This window comes from Metopolophium dirhodum, chromosome 3 (genome assembly GCF_019925205.1).
Source record: "Metopolophium dirhodum isolate CAU chromosome 3, ASM1992520v1, whole genome shotgun sequence".
NCBI lineage: Eukaryota > Metazoa > Arthropoda > Insecta > Hemiptera > Aphididae > Metopolophium > Metopolophium dirhodum.
In genome coordinates, this window is record NC_083562.1 from 893793 (window position 1) to 912566 (window position 18774).

Genomic DNA, 18774 nt, shown 5'->3' on the forward strand with positions numbered 1-18774 from the left:
TATATAATAGCCAGGAACATTAATCCGTTTGTGCATTTTATTCATTCGTTATTGTTTTTTTTTTTTATGTAGGTGATAGGTACTACGATTTGAATCATTCAAGTTACTAAACATTATAGCCAACAATTAAAAATCGTAACAATCTTGCCTGGTAGAATGGCTAGAAAAAACTTTAATTTTTACGAGTGTTAATATATTTATATTTTATTTCTCGTCTACATGATTAAAATATAGTGCCTACTATCGTAAGTAATAATATTAAATTTTGGAATTTCTTGTCGTACATACCAACATTTTTTAAATAGGTAAATTTTATATTTTGATTATACCTACTTATTTTCCATGTTACATTATCGATTGAAAAATATTAACACGTGTTAGAGGTTTTAAATTGTAACTTATGTAAAACTGAAAAGATCTTTTAAAGATCTGTGTTTGAAACACAGTAACTATTTTTAGTGTTTTTTTTTTAGAATATGAGGTTTCGAAAGCCATTAAAAAAATATTATTGAATTTGAGTGAAATAATAAAACTATTTTCGTATGTATATATTTTAGTATGTTAAGTGTCTTTATTCGAGGCATTCGAAATGTTTTATTTTATTTTTTTAAACTGTAAAATCATTAGAATTAGGCGTGGGAATATGTAAATTTTTTTTGGTTTTTATGAAAAATAAATAATAAGTGATCTATTGCATTTTTTTTTTCTCCACTGGAGCGCCATGTTCGTTAAAAAAAAAGAACCCTGAAAAAAGCAAATCGCGCGGTGTGTGCTTTGCGCAATAAATCCATATAGTAAATAAATAACGAAAAGACAAATAAATAAATAATGATAAAAATTATCGGCCGCCCGCTGGTGATGGCTTATTTACATCCCAAACAAATCGTAACCCATCGGCGCCCCACCTTAAAACGACAACTAACGAGCCTAGTTTATTACCTCTAACTCTTCGGTCTGTATGCATAGTGCATACCCTTTTCATCCTGCTCCCCATCTCCCTCTCGCTCACTCTCTTCTACACATTTGTTCGTCCTTTTTATCCCGACGGTCTTTCAGTGGTTTTGCTTTAATTAACCGGACGAAAATTATTTATTATTGTGTACACAGCGGTCTTTGCCTGGATGGTATGAATGTTTTATTATTTATGAATTATCAGTTGTACGTATATATTATATACACATAAAAAAATAAATTATAAAAAAAAAACCATGATTCCGTATGTAATAAAAACCGGATTCATAAACTTTGCCCGTGACGTACGATTTTTATTAAACTTATCGTAGTAACTACCTATATACTTCGTACTTGTATGAACATTATACCTACGCGCGATGTAGTTTTTGAGGGAAACTTTAGCGTGCGTAAGGTAGAGGGAGGAGCGGTGGCGATGGAATTTCTTTTCTCACCGTGCGACCCGCAACCCGTTTGTAAAGTGACATAAATAGATCACATGTCAGATTTTTGAAATAAAAAAATAAAACTTGTGAGGAAGACTACCCCACCGCTATTGCAACCGCCAGGCAACACACGTGCGACGACGAGCTCGGCTTTCACATGTTTCATCCTGCACCGCATTTTCGCAGGTATATATAGGTACATTATACACACACATACAGTACGTTTATACATTGTATCATTGGCTGCACATGTGGGTGTTGGAGAATTGATGTTGGTAGGTGATAGTGGTGGAAGTGGAGGAGGTGGAGGGGTGGAGGGGGTATCGCAAGGGGAGGGTGCCAGCGTCGAAAAACCGTTCGTCGCACGCGATCCCACCGCGGCCGTTTATGTAATCCAGTTACCATGGGCACCTGGCGTCAAAACAAATCATCCCCTATCCACCACAACCACCCCTTCGGTCACAAATAAACGATTTGTGTCTCCCTCGTTCCACTCTCCCACCGCTACCGATCACTTCTCTGGATCGCTGCCGCCACCAGGTAGTACCTACCTGCCTGCCTACCTTTATATAATATATATGTATAAAATACGCATATATTATACATAATATATTATAGTTTATACACATATCGGTACGCGTGCTCGAAAAATAATATTTCGGCGAAATACCACGTAAACTGGATTTCGTCCCCCCTGCAGCCATTGCCGCCGCCGCCGGATATGAAGTCCCAGATACATCAAGGGTGAAGACGTATTATGTTGTAAAAAATTATCGTGGTCATTTTGAACATGACGTTATCCAGCTGCGATCACGGCGTGTTTATTGTAATAAAAATAATATCATATATCTTTTTATGACTTTCGAGATGTTTTATTCCCTCCGCGGTGCATTACCCCGCAACACCACACGACGCGTCCTATTCTTTCTACAATATCGACGTGTGGGAACTGCGTTGTGAATTATGTAGTATATTATAATGATATTTAGTATATGTTTGTATATTATATTATATATTATATATACGTACGTATTATATTATGTGTGTATACTGTATATATATTTAGCCCACACGAACACATTATTTAAATGCCAAATGAGAGTAAAATTGTACCTACGTCTGTGGAATTTGCGTCGGTCGCCACGCACCGTTTTTTCCATATCATATTGTTAACCGTGGTATTAGATATTATGTTTTACACATTACACTTATGTTTTTTGAAAATAAATGTTCGTACATTGAATCTATCACCAGCGTTCAAACACATACAATTTAATCATTATTTTTAAATCTCCGCAGTTAAAAGATAACGTACAAGTAGATCGTTCAAAATTTGAATTACAAATTTAATCGATCAATCGATTGTTTTAACGCTCAAGTAAACTGCACCATATACACTTTGAACGTCAAATTTAGTTTCATTTTATTACAAGTAATCTTTTTTAAAAAAAATTGAGAAATGAAAAGATCTACAGCTTATAGAAATAATATATTTTTTTAGTGTACGCATTACGCATGAGAGGATTAATCATTGATTTTTATAATAATTTTTTTCTATACTTTCCAAAAACACAATTTTATTGTTTTTAAAAACGTACATCTACGCTTAAGTTAAAATATCTCTCAAAAATCAAAATAATATGAATACATAATATACGTAATTAAAACATAATTACCTAATACAAATATAAAGTCATATATTTAGAAACAACTCTTATATATTTAAGTAGGATTTAAGTAGGTATAGTAAATATATACATGAAACATTTAAATAAGTAATAGATTCTAAATATTGTATTTTGTCTTTTTTTATGCCTACTATTCAAGTAATTTGTACATAGTTTTTATAGTTATTCTGAATTACCAGCTAACTCGAACATTTAGTATATAGGTATAGGTAGGATATATTTAGGATATTAGTTGCATTAATTAATGTACCATGGTGTCCATTGTCCATGAACGCACTAAACACATGCATCTATATATTTTGTATAATTTATGTATTTATTCACTTAACATTATATAAATATACAATTATAAGTAAATGTACCTATATAATAATAAATTGTTGGATAATTTGATAAAGTAATAATTTTAATTATTCATTTAACATTTTTTTTTTTTTTTAATAACTTATTTAATTACGAACGTACCTACAAATACACATATTATTGTGAAAATGTATGTAAAAGTGCTTTTATAAATATTTATTTAAAGAGTATTAACTATCCAGATAATTATGCGTTGTAAAATGATTGAGTATATTTTATAATTTATGCATTTTTAAAACCTAAAATGTATAGTTTTAATTATACTTGGAGAAAAAAAATTGACAATTTTACAGAAATTATATTTCCTATTTTATTAGACTTATAAATGAAATATATATGTGAATTCCTTATGAGTAGTAAGAATGTAAAAAAAAAACAAATTATCGCTTTTACTTATTTCATATAATTGTACCTATTATAGAATTTTTATTTTTAGTGTAAAAACTAGAGGAATATAAAATTAGGAAGACCGTATGTATATACTTCAAAACAAAACTGACAGCTGCCGACTTCTATAAAATTTTAAATGCAGTGTAGAATATTTAATGTTATCTTATAGCACAATAATTATGCATAATCATATAGTCATATAGAGCATGTAAATTGTCAGTTATCCAAAATATTACTACTATATGATAATTAAAATAATGAAATATTTAGAAACGCTATAGTTATTACTATTGCTTTTATGAGTCGTTTATTTAAATAAAACGAATATTGACAAGAAACAAATTAAAATAATAATTTAATTTTGTTGAAAAAATAATAGCTTTCTATACAATTTGTATAAAAAACTATACTATAAAAAATATTACTTGAGAACTTCACTAAATAAACATGTATAAATGCCGAACGAAATCAATGACTTATGAGACCACATACAGTTTTGGACGACCATAAAATACAATGTAAAGTAGCTGCTGTGGTAGAATAATCGTATGTATATTTGATCAGTTGCTAGTGTTTCATTCTCGTTACAGCAGAATGCAAGACGTGATACATTACGTGATAATAGTAAAGACATGTGTAATTTATAGCCTCGTATGAATTACGGGAATTTTAGTAAACTGTAGTTACACCTTACACTGTAGCGGTGCAGTGAACTGTTACTATAATATTATTATTGACTATTTTTGTTGTATTTTCTCGGCATATATTATTGTACGATAAAATACATTCATCATAGAGTGTTCAAAAGTATTGACATCGCAAATACGTCCGATTTTGGAATGGAAACCAGAATATTCCTATGTTTTTATACGGTTTCTATTAAGTTGTTTTTTTTGTCGTGTATAACATGACCGCAAAATAATTTGGTTAGTCCGAAACACAGCTAATACTATATAATATATCTTCTATATGTTTACATATACATTAATACGTACGAAAACCTTTAAGTTATATTGTTGACAACTAATTTGCGAAATCAATACAGAAATTGATACTACAAAATATTCGATTTTAATTAAATCTTGATAGTTTCTACCTTTGGTCATATTAAAATAAGATGGTGGTATGTATAATAAGTATCTATACTATATTTTATTTTACGTATATAGCTAAACTTTTATATACGCGTGTAGGTATACGTATAATATAAAATATCGAGACTACAGTATACACTCATAGAATTATGATGCCCTATAATAGGTACCAATATGTACAGTAAGTTGCAGTTGCAGTTATTGTTATAATGCGTTGTTCGACTTACATAATAGATTCTCCAACGAAAAAAAAAACAATTACAATTTAAAGTAATTAATTTCCAACTAGCTCGGGAAAGAAGGCGTATACCGAGAGGTGGGGGCGATGACATCATCGCGGGGAAGGTAATAGGAGGTGGGGGAGGGGTTGCCTGCCACCAAAACATCTGGTCGTTTGATTTATATCTGTCATTAGGACATTATACCTATACGGTTTAGGTGTAATTACCAGCGGCCCGCTATCATGTCCCAAACGGTCACACGTCAGCTGCTGCTACAGCAGCAGGGCCAGTCTATGCCGCTGTCGTCTCTCTCTTTATTTTTTTTTATTCTGCTGTCCGTTCAACTGTATAATAATAATTAATACGTATATATACACGCCTAAGGTATTATTATTATTTTACGAATAATATACGTATACGCGTGTATAATGTATATACAATAAAACACGGGCCGCACACCGACCGGTTTCCTGTGGGCATAACTCACAGTAGCGTTTCTGCACCTAGTCGACGACGCTGTAATGTAAATGAATCTCGACCATTCGGATCAGGTACTACTTTGTTTTGGCGTACCCGAGGGGGTCACTTTTGCATGGTCACGAAAAAAAAAAAACCATTCAAAATACGTAATTTTACTTATAATACTATAATTCATTGTTTTTTAATGTCGTACATGTTACGCGACAGTCATAAAACATTTTGTCCCAGGTGAATAAAAAACCATAAGCTAACTTGTTCTATTATTACTATAATAGCACTCAAAGTTTATACAAAGTTGGTACGAAATTATTTTATTTTTTTTTTATTATGAATATTCTTATATTTTAATTAGCATTATTCCCCAGAATAAACCACCCTTTCGATAGTCACGGTCCAAAAACTTTTACAAGGGCACCCCGCACATGGCTTAAAAATTACACACCGTATTATAATAATTGACAGGGTCAGCTTGCGAGAATAATTGCCAGCCACTGTCAGATACCGACTATATACCTAATTTACCTATAAACCGAATATATGTTGTCGGCAACATTTCGGTAAAGTTATACAGTGTTTCAAATACGTTTTGATTTGTATATATATAAATTTATTAAAAATTAAAGTTAGCATAATAACGGACACTCAAAACCGTATAATTTTACACAACAAAACTGTTTTTTATGGTGGACCACAACGGTTTTTAATTAGATATTTACATATGAATTACAACAATAATTATTAATTTAATTATATTGAACGATTTAAAATTGAGTACCTAGGTGTATAAGAATTAAAAAACTGATATTTCACAAAAAAAATTTAAATTGTTTTTTATTGGATGAAAAATATAGGTACCCGGATGTTAAATTCGCAACCTAGTAAACTTCAATGCAAAATATTATTATCATAAAAATGTGTTTAATGTTATGCTGTGTTGACGTGTTGCTTATGGATATAGATATCCAACATACTCAAGACTTTACTATTGCACCGAAGGACATGCACTAGTGCAGTAATACCGAACAGCACATTATATTATAAACATATATTTTGGTATGCAGTGACATCGCATAACTGCACAAGTATAGCTTGATGAATTTTCTTTAACCACGTTCTAACAAAATAACGTTGCAACTTATTGTTAATATTTTTTGTTATATATTGTTATATTATCTAAAATAAATTATATTCTAATAACATTTAGTACTATCTAAACTTGATTGGATGACCATGTCACTAAGTCAGGAGGAAACATTATTAAAAAAAAAGTAACACAGACTCCAAGTGCAATAGTATTTTATATAGCAGGATTTATGTACGCCATTGCCCATAGCATATAATAATATATTATAGTATATTATAATATATATTAGTATGAACACAATGAATTGTAAGAAAAACATAACACAATTATAAATATTTTATATTGTTTGTACACGAATACGACTGAGGAAATTATTTCATATTAGTAATTTCAATACGTTTTATTAAATGTTTAAGAATTAATAACCTTAATTAAATTTTTTTATGACTGAAATCTATAAATGCAAATTCAAAAAAAATGTTTTCCAAACCTTTTTTTCTGAATGATGAGTGTTGACAAATACATACTACCAGATATAATATAAAGATTATAGTTCATTATCCGGTAAATTGTGCAGAATGTGTTCACTTTGAGAAGTGATAACGTTGGTTATAATATAACAGTTTATAAAACTTAAAAATATCTATATACGAATCTAATATCTGTATAGAATAGTATAAATGCGTTTAATTATAATAAACGTTGTTATAATAATTAGAATACTGTCCTTCGGAAGACCTGTCTGGTTGTGACCTCTATCTGAAGGCTGAATATATATACCTACCATATGCGTAGACGCATTGTGTGTGTGCATTAAATCTTTTTAGTGTTAATTTCTCGAAAATTTAGTATGGCGTATATTTCGACGATGATATCTATACGCACTACCATGGATTTATATAAATACATAAATATAAAAATATGTATATTATATATTTTAGACATTTTTGTTTTTGGTCTTCGTTGTAGTATCTAGGTAATATATTTTATTTACATAGGGATACTGACAAATTGTACTTCCCACGTGTCCAACGTTGTACTAAATTTGGTGAGATCATACAAAAAGTTTTGTACGCTTATACGGTATAATATTATGTATCTTTATTCAAGCACTATTAATTTAACAAATAGTAACAATAATAATTAATAACACAAACTAGTTTCGTTGGTTTTAATATCGGCAAATGCGCATGCATAATATTATAATAATGTGTATTTGTGTGTGTGTAGGTACTATTGAAACGGCTGCCGGCGTAGCCGTCTGTCGACTCCTGGAATATTGTTTTATTGTGGGACACGATACATTATTGGCTACACAGTCGGAACAAAATTATGTTAGCCACCGTTCGCCTACTCAACCTGTTGTAATGCTCCGTTTTTCATTAATAATTAGCGATATATGCTTGGCTGGAGGACCCCTTGTGGCGGTATACTCATTGATACACATTTAAGAATAATAATAAATGTACCTCTGTTTATATGGCCAGTATTATAATATTATATATTATGATGTACCATTATACCTATACTATTCATTTTTTTTTCCTCTTGGGCTTCGTATCATTATTATTCCATGTGCCCCTCCTACTCCGTAAACTTGAAGATTGTTGCAGTATTCGCTCGACAGAATTCATTAAGATCGTGTGTACAGTATTTACGAAACCGGACATTTTAAATCGAATATCTCATGTTCAGAAACGGTATATTGTTTATGTTTTTAAAAAATACTATACAAACGCATTTATTCGCCCGACGCATTCTTCAAGACACATTATGTTGTGTAATGTTAGTTTACTGCGATTAAAACTCATATTTTTCATATCCAACAGAGTGTGTATATCGACTGTATCGTTTATACTTTATGGCTTTTTGTTAATTGTAACTTTCTTCATTATATTACCCCCGCGGCGTTAATAATAATAATAATAATAATAACCGTCATATAAACAAAAGGGAACCGACTGAATTACGATGTATTAGGTTATAATATTTTACCACAAATTATATCGTAATTGACACAACCGCATGTACAATCTGTTCAAATGTTTTCCATTGTATTTATAGCCATATAGGTATATATATAAACGTTTACAATGTAAATATGTATAATGGGTACAAAGTATTACAACTATAATATTATATTTATATAAATATAAATTAAAAGGAATAAGAATCTAATAAATAAATTATAATAAAAAAATATATAAGTACTTATCACAAGAGCTATTGCCCTAGAAAATTAAATATAACCTTGGAATATATTTTTTTAAACAAATCTCAGGTTTAAAATATTTACTAGGTATACTTCCGTACTAAAATTTGCAAAATTCTGACTCAATTGAACGTTGTGTCTTGTGAGTTGTGGAAGACACAATTCGGTAAATTACAACAACAAAAATAGTTTGCCTATCAGTGCATACATAATCTATGTATATATTATAATATGCGAAATAGTTTTCGGCACAGTTTTGTGTCAGTTACGAAGTCGATTTAACTCGCTATGTTATGTCGTGACCATTGAAAACACCAGAGATACACACGGCCCACTCACTATATATATACGCGAGTCACTTAGTGTGGCCTACCCCAATATTTACCATCAAAGGATTACAAAACGAAACCTTGTAAATCCGATTGACAGAAGCCAAATGCGTGTAGGCCGGTAGCGACCGGCCGGTGATGTGTACCTATAAATTATAATAGTTCATAATAATAATATAACGTTCCCGGTTTTACGTCTATTTACTATCATTTTTTCCACAGCGATCGCCCTCTCGCTCTGTTATAATAACAATAACAACAACAACAACAATAACACCGTAAACGCGTAAACCGATCGCGGAGGTTAATCGATCGCGCGCCAATATTATGCACGCGTATACAATAATAATAATAATAATAATAATAATAATAATGATGATATTACAATAATATACGAAACGTCAAAACACGCACAAAAACCCCCGACGCACAAAAACCCCGTCGCACAAAAGCGCGTTGACCAGTGTCCGCCGCCACATAAATGGTGTGTGTACTTTTATGGTGCGCGCGTGTTAATGTTCCGGTCAAACAGAACGAAATAATGGAAATGTCGTACGTACGTGCGCATAATGGACCGGGCGGCGCGTGTGTCAGCTTTCCGTTGGGGGGTAGCCGCCCGGCGTACATAGTTATTGCTGGCCGCTTAACGGTAAAATAATGATTATATGACAATAACGCACAGTGTCCGTCGCTGTTGTTGTATCTCCCGCGGTCGCGGTCCATTACGTCCGCAGAGCGTTTTCGCATTGTGGCGATTTCGTTCGGAGTGAGAGTGTGTGTGAGAGCGAGAGAGCGATATAGTGAGAGAGGGAGAGAGAGAAAGAGAGAGAATCTGGATCGTCTCGTCTCGGTGAACCGCTCGATACTGCAGCTCCGTACCGGTTCCGGGGCGGGTGAAAAAGACGGCGTTTATACAATAATAAATATATTTAGGTACCGCCGGATATTCGCGTTGTCGTCGGCAGTGCGTTCCCCAGAACAACATCCACCAAACCCACCCACCCACCCACTACAACCAAAATTCGCTAGTTCCTCCCTCGGAAAACCTCTATTACACGTCCCAGTACGGGACATCGACGTTATATTATATACTATTAAAGTATCTACTACCTATATTATATAAACCAAAGCGGTGTAATAAGTGTACGACATACGTTACGTACAGTAATATTGTTATGCAGATACAGTTTTTACGCAAACACCGTGTTATTGGTGTTCGTCCCGGCGGAAAATTGGAGTAAATGGCAGTCGACGAACTCATAAGGGCCTCGAAACACAAGTGTAGTTTAATATAATTTTTTTTAACGTAAAACTAATTTTTAGATTTAATTTTAATATAACCTTTATCGGCTTTGCCAAAAAAAAATAACTGTTAAATCTGCCACAGACTGAGCGCTCGTGTTATATAAATAGTATATTAATGAATGATGTGCACAGATAACGAGTATAGAGCGCGATAATATTTTATATATATTATATTATATGATAAATACATATAATACTTCATGTTATACATCACAGGAATACAGGATTAAAATACAGAAGTGGTAGGTTTTATTGTGTTATTTTCTACCCAACCTCGTCGGAAAAATATTTACATTGTCGTGACTAATAGTAATTTGTAAATAAATATCTAAGTTTCAAATCGTTTTTATAGAATGTAAATATGCAATGATTCACCACTTTCAGATTAAATAATAATCCTAGCCACCCCGTGTAAATCACCTTCATCCAAGGCTAGGGTGTGTAGTGTGCTGCAGCACACCGGGTAGGTTTTATATTTATCTAATTAAATTTAATTTTGTTGAATATTGTATATTTTAATAGATATCGTTTAATCATATTTGTATTTATTCGCAATAATAAGGTAACTACTAACTAGTATACTACAAGGTGATTTATATGTCTTCGTCCAATTTAAAAATTCATAATAATTTAAAAAATGAAGATACAGGGGTAGTCAAGCTTTAATATAGGTAGTGTGATGCAAATGTTCAATACGACCCGTGACCACTCGGCAGACATCATCAAAGAATATGATGCCATATCGACACTACCTGTCGTAAATTCGCTAATCATTACAAACGTTCAGAAGACACGTTTATCAGAAAAGCAAAACAAAAAAAATTAATGAAAATAAACTTGATACTATATTTTGCCTTAACAATGGAGTACCTAACGGTTGCTGATGAGCTACATCGATTCGTAATCGTATAAAGACTTTTGAATCACATTTTCAGAGGCATACTAGTGGTGTAACTGTACAATACCAGCGGTGGATCGTATTGGAAACATCTTTGTAAAATCAATGGATAATTAGGCCTCGATAAAATAGGTTTGGGTCCATTGTATTTAGGATACTGGGCCACATACCTCTCAGTCCCTTGTCTTCATCTACCTAATGGTTCTTACTTCTAGGAAACTTTGTACGATCGAACATTAAAATACGAAACTTTGTACAAGTACTGTCGGATAAAAATGTTCATTTCACAACGCGGAAACTCTGTACTAGGTAGTACAAATATACATATAGTAACATATTGTCAATGTGTCATAGTTTAAAGTATATATTATATTTAAAATATAAATACGTCTGAAGTTTTGACAAATTATAATAAAAAATCGAACTTTATAACGTTTTTAATATAATTTGTCATGGCATGTTAATATTTACATACCCACTCTATCTCTATGTGTATAAAATATAAATATAAAATAGTATAAAGTGTACGCGGGGGACGAGGTGGCCGAGTGGTCTAACGCGACGGATTCGGCACAGCCGGTCCGAGTTCGATCCTCGACCACTGGGCGGCATTTTTCTCCGTGCAAGTCACGGTGTCCGGAGAACAAGTGCCGCCATCCTCCCCACCCCGGGGCACGGCAGAAACCTACGGGTGCCCCATTAGAAATTCTACCAAACACAACACACACGTGTACCAACCTACCCCAATATAAAACTTACCAAACCTACCCAATATAAAACCTACAGTGCCCTCCCCACACCCAATGGCCTATGTTGCCGCGGGTTACCCAATAAAAAAAAAAAAAAAAAAAAAAAAAAAAAAGTGTACGCGTTCAGCAATGTAAATTTTTACCCGCATTTTGAACAATGGACCGTTCAAAACTACAAGGTGACCCTATACCTTGTCATAAAAACGAAGAACCTATGGAATAATATAATATATGTATATATTTTAATACCATACAAATAATTTATGCAAGAATGTACTCCCCAACAATTTTTTGGTGTCTAATGCATTGACTGTAAATTGATATATAGTATAGAATTTATTTCTTAGTTATTTCATATTTAATCAAGTAATTGTATACTATATTTAATATTTATGTAAATTATACTTCAATCATGTGTACAAAAACTGTGTTAATTACGGTTAATTATAATACATTATTTCGATTTCAATTTAAAAAACAAAAATAATTAGTTATTAACAAAGTATAATATTTACCACAACGTCATAACATAAAATTACAATTGGTCTTGAGCGATAGAAGTTACTATTTTTTTTTTTGCTAATACAATTTTACTTTCTCTATTGCACCTAAGCGATTAAATTATAAGTTATATGCACGAGTATTTATAGATATACAATAGGTATAAAAACATAATGTTATAAACTTATAAAGTATATTTAATTTTTTTTTTCGTTAAATTTAAATTAAAAATATAAAACTTACCTATATTTATTATAAAGTGACCTACAAGATTCATCGTGCATAACCGTAATTATTTTTATTATTCGCTGATATCATTTGTTTACCGACATAATATGTGGAGAGCAAAAAAAAAATTAATTGGCAAAGAATTGTAATTATATGGTATACCAAAGGAGTAAGCCGGGGCGCGATGAAACGAGAACCCGTCGCGGTCGTTCCAATTGTTTCAAAAGACAACCAGTGACAAGGTAGTCTGGGTAACACTATCGGATCGAGTTACCTGTGACGGATTATCTCTTTGGTTTTGGCGAATATATATTTTTACTGTCTAAGCACCCTACCAAGACTGGTTTTTCTGCGACGCGGAACGGAAACCCAACACGACCGTAACCACTGGACCTCTATCGGACCGCGATTAACCATAAACCGGTAGTTTTGGAATATATAACATATATATATATATATATACATTTTTTCTTCGTTACACTGTACTCGAGCCAGGGACAAAAGGTTTTTGGTAAAATTAGAATTAAGACGATAAAATGAAAAAAAACACCACACGTCTAATACGATTAACTTCAGTATTTGAACAATATATTAATATTTATGTTTAACCACTACGCTCGACCGTTGAAAGTGTAACGTAACTCACGTGTTATAACTTATAATAGATGTATATAATATACAATATAATAATAGTGTTATACGTACCTATATGTAAATAGAAGCATAGGTATTTTGAAACTAATTCGAAAAGAAATAGTAGACGGATCGACAAATTTAACACGACAAATCCTATACGTAGATTAAGTATAGGTGTCGAACATTTTACTCTCGTCGTGTGGTCTCTCGTCGTAAGGTACACAATAAATGCGTATTTAAGAGGCGAGTTAGACCGTTACAACCACGACGATGACGACGGTAAACCGCAGGGCCTGTGTATTATATATAACATATACATTATACGTGCATACACAAGAGACAAATGACTGGTTTTTGTATTGATCGTGATTCACATACCCGCAATCCCGGATTAAGAGAGAATAAGTCGGGACTGCTGCAATAGTTTGGAGGCCCTCAAAGTTATCGACAACCTATACTAAATTTATCATTTAATCATTATAACATATAGTTGAGTTTATAGAATAAACTATTTTTTGCTCTATAAAGGGGGCCCAATATTTTCTCAATTTGGACTTGCATTTATACAAATTGCAATTGTTCCTATATAATTAGATTACAGTCACATATTAAATTGTATTATAGTACCCCTTCCTACATAAATTAATATACGTATGTGATATTAAACTCGTTTAAGCTACACGTTATGGGCAGGTCTTTACGTACTAAAGAGTACCTACTGAAACAGTTTAGACTGAATGTATCGCTCATATAGTATAATACTATATTATACATTTCATAATGCATACATTATAGTGTTATACATAAAATATCAGCTACCTTACTGTACGCGTGTGTGTGCATATATATATATATATAAATATTAAAACGGAAAACTTGCGTACCGGTGTCGTCAGCCCGTATAATATATGTAGGCACCTATTACCTTATATAGGTACAGTAATCATTCGTGGAAAATCAATCGCGGGGCGTCCGTCCCGTGCGAGGGGGGGTCTGACCTCAAAAGCGGCGGAACGGCACGACCAGGAACCGTGGTGAGTATATATATGTATATTTAAACACACACAAAATATACACTTACCTAACTATGTATACCACACACACACACTTAGGTACATAATGCTCCCAATGATCAATACGACTTTCTAGCGCCCCTCCCCCCCGTTGCCCCTGCTCTATGTATATCGCATACAACGAAAGTTGTGTGTATATACCCTCTATATATAATATGTAAGTATATAAATTGTAATACGGGCGAGACCGCGAACGGCACGCGATCCCTTTATATGCCGCACGGCGACGCCCCATTGGTGCGGTGCGGTGCGTCGCGCGCGCGCTTTCCGACGGCTCACCCTACACCCCTCGCTGTACCGCGACGTTTTCTCCGTAATATATAATGTCACGACGACCCCGACGCCGGCGGCAGCACCGGAAAATCGTCAAAGGCCCCGGCGAGGGTAGCGCATAATAATAATAGCAACGGTTTATGCGTTATATATATATATATATATTATATTATATAAGCGTGGCGTATATTTTGAGTCGAGGAATAATAAAATAATAATAATAATATTATATACTTGTATATTATTATATTATTATGTGTGTACCGTAAGGGTTTATTTATATACGTACGAACATATTATGCGGGTTTATGGAAATTAAACTTACGGCGGCGGCGCCCCGTTTTCGTACATTCCCCTTCGCCCACGCCACTGTCGCCGCTATACTTTTTACGGCGACCGGTCTCGTTTTTATAAATTTTATATAGGTACGTTTATATTCTCCCCGAGCCCTTTGCACCGCCGAGACCCGCCGCCACCGATTTCGTAATCTGGATAATGGATGGGACGCCACTGCCACCGCCGCGGCCGGTACTGAACCTATAACTCAACCGACGATGGACGCTTTTTACCTGCCCAACGAAAACCCCCTTGTTATTACGTATTATTATTATATTATTATGCAATGTATGTATATATATATATATATAAATACGTGGTAAAAAAAAGCCCGTTGGTTCGTTTAAAAAGAAAACAAATTATACCAGAGACAAATTAAGTGCGAGTGTTTTATTTATTTTCCTCAAACAGTTAAAGAAACACAGATTTTTTTTATGTAGGATGAGCGTAAAAAGGTGTTTGTATTGTTTATATTATATTCAATTATTTCAAGCAGATGACCCACGATGCGATGATTTCGGAGGGGAGGGACACGTAACTTTGTATCTGCACGCTAAATTCACACTATAGTATACTTATACTATATACATTACGTGCAAATACACACACACACACAATATATATTATATATATGATACAATTACTATTGTATAATATCCTTTCCGCGTGTAACAAGAGGCCTTCGTGACTAGACGATTTCAATGACCAATAATAACTCTCGCGGTCGTCACGAAAATCTTAAGTATTTTATAAATTGAGTCATTTTACTATTTCACAAATAGCTGGTATACGATACAATATCTAGTACAAGAGATTAAGGTTGTTTTATTTGCGTCAATTAAAATCTAATCAATTTAATATATTTCTAAGGTGTTAGATATTAAATTCGACCATAAATAATTAATATTTTGACTATATGCTAATAGTAAGCGATAAATTATCGAATAATATTATGCTCTATTTGATAGTAGTATAATGATTATAATTAATTAAATCAATAGGTAAATATATAAATATATATACATATCGATAAATTGTGTATACAAATATAGGTATGTCGTATAAAACGAGTAATGATCAGGAATAATTCTTAATTAACATCATATTTGCTTTTATTTTATACTCGATACTTCTTTGAATTAATTGTTAACTTTTCTGTATTAGGTACAATATACATTAGACTTAAAAAAAATTAATTTAGTATACATAGATACGACTAATAATAATTATTATTTAATCAAATATTTTATTTTATTTAAATACGGGCTAGACCCTTTTTAACACAAGCATGTACCTACAATTTGTCATTAATTACATTAACAATATACCATTGTTAATGTAAAAGTGCTTAAATTATAACTGATTAAATAAACATTGGTAAAAAATAAATATTGAAACGTAATAGATATTAAATTAACCAACAACCTAACCTAACCTAACCTAACCTAACCTAACCTACGTTTGAAAATTTGGGTCTACATTGGCGTTTGTAACCAGCCTTCTGGTTAGTTAGTCCGCTTAATATTATTGGTGGTATTATTATTAGGTAGGTACAGGTGATAAAAATAATATGACATGATATAAATTGGTATTTACGTACTGTATCTGATTTTTATTGGAAAACGTTTAAAAAAAATGTTGAAAAGTATAGTTTACCTAATACCTACTAAGCATAATTAAAGAGAATAAGTATAATATTATAATAAAAAGGAGTAACTAAATTAATAAGATATAAACGCAATACATTCAATTTTATTGAGAAATAAGTAATGCTTTATATTTGATATTAAATATGTGTAAAAAACAAAATATGTAGATGAGTTCTTTATTTTTAAGAAAATAAAACTTTAACCAACATCAAGAAATCAATTATGATTTATACATGCACACTTTATAATAATTCACCAATATACTGTGTGCGTCACCGTTGATGTCTAGATGTTTTCATTTATGTGTCTGGTGAATAGTCATTTTATATGTTATTTATGGTAATGACCTTTCATCGCAACCGGTTTTTTTTTTAGAATAGTTCATTACAATTTATTCATATTTTTTTGCTACAGAAATAGTCCTTATTCACGATTATAGGTCTTCTTTGTTATCCAATAGAACATTTATTTTAATCATATTTTATAGGTATAATAGTTTATCCATTTCACTATTTAACCACTATCATATACAAATGTATAGGTATGAGGCACGCATAATCGGAGGAGCATTCCCGTATTTAGATGCTCCTTGCATAATATGATACAGTTTAGTATACAGACAAGCGGTTTTCAAACATCATTGATGGTCAGGATTAATGTATAAAAACGAGCCAAGACAGTTGTTACGCCATTTTTTATTGCTCACATAAAAATGTACGTGAATGATAATAATTAGTATTTTCATTGCTCTCCCTTGTTTACGACATTCAAATTCTATTGACTTATATTACGAACTACTAGACTCCACGTTTTGTATCTCTTTGATGTCCGCCGTCGGTTAATCGTTTTCAATTTATATGAGACCTATTTAAGTCATAATACTCATCAAATGATGCACAATGTTACATTGCGTTATTAATTATTTAAAAGTTAATTGCGATAATATACTATTATATGTCTATGTAAAAACAAAATGGTACACATTTGATAAGAAAATAATTCTGCATAAATTAGATATATCAATTTCTTAATTGTTGCTGTTTTAAACGTTGTTATATATTTTTGTTTAACTAACTTTTTTTATACATTATTGTAATCAAGATCCAATAGCAAATTATCTATATATAAATAAAAGAAATACTAAACAATTTTTTATTATTTCATAAAAATATTTTAATTTATATTTAAACGAATAATGATACAAATTATTTTTAAATTATGAAAAAACCATTAAAATTATTGAAATAAATAATACTATTGTAATTGCTTTAATTTAATTTATTTTATTGCTTACAAATTATGCTTAGGTACATAGGTCACTTTAATAGTATATTATGTTCCTTTAAATAATTTCTTCTATGACTTATGAGTAAATAATTAAATATTTCATAAAAATAATCGTTAATACATTTCATATTTTATAAAGAAAATAATTCATTACTGTTAATAAATAGATACAAACAATTATGTAAAGATTTAAAATTTAAATTCGAATTCAATTTTTACGATACGAAATTTCAAACTTATTAAAAAAAATGAAAAGAATTAGGTATAAAGTACTTAATTTCTATATATTGATGAAAAAGCATCTCTCTTGAGTACTTACTTCTCCCTATATAATACGTGTAGGTATATTAACTTAATAATATCGACCACCTTCAATGACCGTTAATGGTTTTCGACTAACTCGAGGACAGGCAATTAAAACAGAAACGTGTTTTAAATATAATTTATTTCCCTTGCGAATACAATGAAATTTAATCCTAAAATAAAAAAAATATACTAGCTCCTTTATTTGTATTTTTAAGACTGTTCATCAAGATAACACATTATTCAATGAATTATAAAGCGCATTTTCTATAATGCAG

At 31.8% G+C, this 18774-nt stretch overlaps 1 protein-coding gene across 12 annotated transcripts in view; it reads right to left on the reverse strand.

Annotated features, from left to right (window-relative positions):
• LOC132941107 (aryl hydrocarbon receptor protein 1) overlaps positions 1 to 18774 on the reverse strand; it is a 56956-nt gene that overhangs the window by 12056 nt on the left and 26126 nt on the right. The window lies entirely within an intron of this gene.